This window comes from Carlito syrichta, unplaced genomic scaffold (genome assembly GCF_000164805.1).
Source record: "Carlito syrichta isolate Samal-C Ts95f unplaced genomic scaffold, Tarsius_syrichta-2.0.1 Scaffold301945, whole genome shotgun sequence".
Classification (NCBI taxonomy): Eukaryota; Metazoa; Chordata; class Mammalia; order Primates; family Tarsiidae; genus Carlito; species Carlito syrichta.
The window spans coordinates 6,456-12,440 of record NW_007246041.1 but is presented as its reverse complement, the minus strand read 5'-3'; positions in this window follow the sequence as shown (position 1 = coordinate 12,440).

Genomic DNA, 5,985 nt, shown 5'->3' with positions numbered 1-5,985 from the left:
CAAATACAGTGCTGCTCTGTAGGAAACACGTGCATGCAGTAGATTCAAATGAGTATATACTGAAAGATGACTCTTCCTTCCACTCTCAACCCCCAGAAGTATACTCCATAAGATAACTGCTATGATATTTTATTGTGTACCTTTTCAGATATTTGCTGTGCAGTACGAAGTGTATACATTTTTTTAAAATCCTACAATGGGCCCATGCTATATACAGGGATCTCAACCTTGTTTATTTTACCTTATATAGTTCAAAGAATTTTCATTATTTTTATTAGTTGAACAACAGTATTTCACAGAATGGCTCTACTATGTCCTTGTATGTAGTTCTTTGAATGTGTGCAGGAGAGTCTACTAAGGATGGAATTGCTAGGTGTAAGGGAAATGCGTTCAAAGTTTTGATAGAGAATGCCAACAAGATTGGATCACTTTGCCACCAATAGTGTAAGAAAGATTTTGTTTTCCATAACCATATCAACACTGTATATTTTATTCAATCTAATAAGTCAAAATTACATTTCTCCAATTTTGAGTCTAATCTTTTCTCTAATTATGAATTTCTCTAATCTTATACCAATACCACTCTTTTTACTGTACCTTTGTCATATATATTTTTTAAAAGATTGAGCTAGTTATGCTGCTTCTTCAGAAATTTCCCGATAAACTGAGCATGCTATTTTTTTATATGTGAACTTTAGAATCAGGCTCCCTAATATAAAGAAAAATAGTATGGCTATTTTGAGATTTCATTACATTTGTAGATTTGGAGGACTTAAGGTCTTTATACTGTTTCTTCCTATTCAAAATTAAGGACTATCTTTCTGTTCCAGTCTTCTATTGTGTCTTTCAGTGATTTCTTTTTTTTTCTTTCAGTGATTTCGAAGATTTTTTCATGTCAGTTTTTTAGCATTCTTGTTGAGTTCGTGTTGCTCTAAGAAGTGAGCTATTTTCTTCCATTATATTTTCCAACTCATTGTATATAGAGTAGATATTTATTTTTAATATTAATTTTTAAACTAGACAATTTACTCCTTGAATTATCTTCTTATTTCTTTCTTTCATTCATTCATTCCCTCATTCATTCCTTTTCATCAATTTTCAAGGCTAGGTTTCTACTATTCCACACATCATGATAATTTTCTCTCTTTAATTTGTATGCCTCATTTCACTCTTATTTAATGGCATTGGCTAGTAGTTGCACAGTAAGGCTAAATAAAATTGATAATGGTGGGCATCTCTACCTTGTTTCTGACTTTAATGCTGCTGCTGTTTCACCATTAAGTATGGTATTCAAGCCAGTCACTCTGAAAGTCCTGGAAACTTTCCCACATCACTCCAGGCAAGCTGGATTAAATGTCTCCATAGCACTTTTTGTACATCTTTATTATAGTCTGGAACACAGTGAACATGATAATGTGTTTATATTACTGAACAACCCTGAGAAATCCTGTGTATACCCTCAAGTAAGTACTTTTTACAGAATGCCCTTTGGGAAGTGCTGAGTTAGAGAAATCAGGACCATGGAAGTATTGCCTAAAGAAGAATCTGAAGTACAGAGAAGTGATCACAATACCTAGTATAAAGGAGTTTAAGGATTGAAACAAAACCATGGGCCTTAGTAAAAAGGAGATCATCAGGGACTTTAAGGCTAATGGTGATGATGACAGCTCACGCTAATGCAACGTTTACTACACAACAATCACTTGGCTGAGTAATTACATGCATTACCTTGCTTAATCTTCATATCAACCACTAAGACAGGGTGATTATTATCTCTCTTTACAGTTATGAAAACAGCCTGAAGACACTTTCCTAAGATTATCACATAGTAAATGGCAAAGTGTGATTCCAAATCACACTAGCTCTATAGCAGGAGCTCTTACAAATAATACTAAGAGAATCAATGGGGAGCCTCCCCCAAGGATGTTTTGCTTGGCCAATTCATTGTAGGATTTTTGTTTGTTGTTGTTTTCTTATTTTTTAAACTGTGAATGCCTTCAGTAGTAATGCATACCATTGAATTTGTGAGATTTTTTTGAATTGCAACCTCTGAAGTAGGCTCTATTCGTTCATTAAAAAATTATTTCAACAAATATTTCCTGAGTGTTCACTGCATACTAGGTACTATGCTAGGCTCTGGAGATGTAGCAGTAAGCAAAAATGAGCAAAGACCCTACTTTCACAGGGGCTTAATTAAACAGTATACAAAAAATGTGTGTGTGTGTATGTGTGTGTAGTGCCAGGTAGTGATGTGTACTAGAAGAAAAATAATTCAGGCTAGTAGGAACAGGGTGTGACAGATGGCTATATAGTCTATACTGACAGTGGGATCACTGGACTTTTTCATGAGGAGTATGTTGCATTTCAAGGTTTGTTCTAGTGAGGAAAAGGAGACACCAGGTCATGTGTTATGGAAGGAAAATCAGAAATTGCAAAGGAACTGGAAATGGTGGCATGAGTCAAATGGAGGAATTTCTTTCTTTTCTATGATAAACTCATATGAATGTGCTTGAAGAAGTAAGGTAAAGAAAATGGCTCTTGGAGAGGTAGAAAAGACAGTGTGGAAGCTAGGTTCTACAGTGACAAGGATGCCTAAGATTTATGCCCCTGGAAGCAAAGGGATCATTTCCTTGAAAGCGTCATCACATATATTAACTCCCAAGGTTCACTATGTGGGTAAAATCATTTCCTATATAAGTTCTCTGGAAACAACAGCCATTTTGGGACATTGGAAGCACTGCAGAATCGGTGGGAACAATTTCCATGGGCAGTGGCTTGAGGAGGCTGGAACTTGGTTTGAGGTTGCCATGGTAACACCACTGCTGGCTGCAAACAACATCTCACCCAGGCTCTCCTGATCTAATAACCAGGACTATCATTGCCTTGAACTCTCAAACAAGGTGTGACTTGTATATATATATATGATGAATACATCCACTAACCTATTTTATTTTCTGTAAAACTTAAATGATTAAAGAGAGAAATCAGGAGAGGAATGGTATTATTTTAAACTCATTCACTCCTATTTCAAATACTTATTGCAACCTGATTAAAGATTCACCTGTGTGCCATGAACTGCTCTTTTTCTGTTTTGGAGTTTTTGCATTTTGAAAGCGATCAGATCTCCTTTATTCATACAAGGCCTTCAGGAACTCTTTGTGAATATAGCTTCTGTGGACTCTCTACTGTCATAGAAAACCACAGGATACTTGGGAGCCCTGGGCTCTTTTTTCCCTAATGAGCTCTGTTTATCATGCTTTGGGAGAGGAAGTGCTCTGGGTGTAGGGAATGGTAGATTTTGCCAGTGTCCACTTAGACCTCTTCTATCAAAAACACGGATGGGAGAATCCCAGACTTTTGACAGCAGGATACTTGAGAATCTGGCCCAGTGGTCCCTTTCCAAGGTAACTCCACATCTCCTACAGCCCAATGCTTATCATAAACACTTGCTGGTCTAATACACAATCATATAGGTAACCTGAAATCACTCTGGTAGTTTGAAATCCAGGGTGAAAATGTATATGCACCATGGAAATTCAAATGCGGTGAAACAGCAGCCCCCTCCAATGATTGTTAATCATTTACTGGCATACCTGTATCTAACCCTTTCCTTATCTTGAGGGGGGGGCAGTGAGAAACAGACTTATCGCTCTATATTCCACGTGGCCACCAAATGATAGAAAGTGAAAGAAAGAGAGAGCTATAGTGCACTATGCTCTTCATTTTTGCTTAGTAATTTATATTACTTTGGAACAAGTAGATAAAAGGTTTAAGATGATATTTTTCTTTTTTATAATAAATGTAAAAAATATTTTATTATAAAATTTATTTTATAGTAGCTGCATTTTATTTGGTGATCTGCCTTCAGACTTAAGAACCCTTTCAAATAATTTTATCCCATTTACCAAGAAATGCTCAATAAATATTTTGAAAGATGACGGCAAATGCCCTTAAATTAATCTGTGAAGTTGAGAACTGAGATATATATTTTTTTCTGTAAGTGATCAATGAGTTTCGTAGGATGATGGGAGGGTAGAATGCATAGTGAAAACAATCATTTCACAAAATAAATGATACACAAAATAAGTGCAAAAAAGAAGTAAGGAGTATAATCCAATACTTACATCTTAAAGATTCCAAAGATTCATTGCATACCTAAATCTTTGAAGACCATCAGCACTGTGAGAGTAGTATGCTCGAAGAAGTCAAGATTGCATACAAACATTAACAGGTAGCAGTGCTGGATATTATGGTTTAGATGCCCTGTGGTTTTTTTTGTTTTTTTTTTTTTGAGTTGGAGTCTCACTCTGTCGCCCAGACTGGGATGCAGTGGCACACTCATGGCCACCGCAAGCTCGACCTGCTGGGCTCCAGCGATCCGTCCACCTCAGCCTTCCAAGTAGCTGGAACTACAGGCACGCGCTACCACGGCCGGCTAATTTTTGATTTATTGTAGAGTCTAGTTGCCAGGGCTGGTCTTGAATCTGTGGGCTCAGGCAGTCCACTTGCCTCGGCCTCCCAAAGTGCTGGGATTACAGGCTGAGCTACCGAGCCTGGCCATGTTTTAGATCTTATAGACCAAAACTCATCCTTGATTCTGGCTATGTATATTCCATGCCATTCTGCATATTTATTCATACTGTGTCAGCCTGGGTCCTCTGAGAGCGGGTGTCAAGACAGAACTAGCTGTCTAAGAGATTTATTGTAGGAACAGCCCATGAAGGATAAAGGGTAGACAGAGAAGGAGTAGGCAATTAAAAAAGAAAAAAAAAAAAAACACAGGGTAGTTCTGTATAATTTCTTATAATCTGGATTTTGTTGATTTCACCCCATAGTGTTATTTAATATGTTCCTCTTATGTTACATCTTAAGTATCAGATGTAGAGGCTTAATCACATTAGAATCTTCCTTTTTTTCTTCCTTCCTTCTTTCCTTCCTTCCTCTCTCCATCCCTCCCTCTCTTCACCCCTTCCTTCTTTCTTTTCTTTTTTTACAAGACTACTTTATAGGTAGGTGATGGTCTGTTCTTCCATTAAAATGTCTGATTATCTCTTTTGTGTGTGTGCAGGATGTTAACAGCTGTTGACAATCATTACACTAGATCCATTAATTCACTGGGGGCTGCAAAATGCTGCCATTCTAATTATTTCTGTCTTCACTTACAAGCTAGCATGCTTTTATGCAGAGAAATCTCCCCTCATTAGTTATTTGGTTGCTTTGAGATTCAGTGCACATAGGAAAGGTAGGATGAAAGCTAGATTCTTTTTTTTTATTGTTTATCAAAATGGTAATTTTTTTCCTTCCAATTCCCCAAAGGTCACCCATGAGAGTTTTTGTGCTTGTTTGTTTAGTATTATTATTATTATGAACTCATGGAGTCAAGCCATTGCATTTATTTTTATTTGATACTCAAATAACTCCATCTTGGGCCAGCGGCACTTATTTAGGTAGGCTCCTGAAACTTTTTTGACACAATTCTAGTAGTCTCTGACAGCATCCTTGCTTTCTGGTATGGCTTAATGTTCCAGGCTTATCTTGTACATTTCCTACCTCAGATCTGGAATAGGTCACAAGCCATGGTTCATTGTAGTGGGAATTGGTTTTTTAGAAACCACAATATGGGTATTGGGAGTGTTTATTGCTACTGGGTAGATTATTTTTCTAGGATTTTTCATTGAACAGGACTAAGAAATATGGTTCTTTTTTGATGATAGAATACATCCAAAGATCATGTAGATAATTCTAATTCATATTTAGGACTACAGGGTTATTACTTAGTATCATAGTTCTTGTAGCTGAATTTCCTTATCCCCATGCCAAAAATCCTGCCTCTTAACAGCACCAGCCTGATTACTCACTTGCTTTATCCCACATTACATACATAACACCTCAGGATAGCAATGCTAATACTAGCACCAACGAAATGATACTTGGAAAAAAATGTTTGCAGTGCTTTTTATCTTTTTTTTTTTTTTTTTTTTGGGT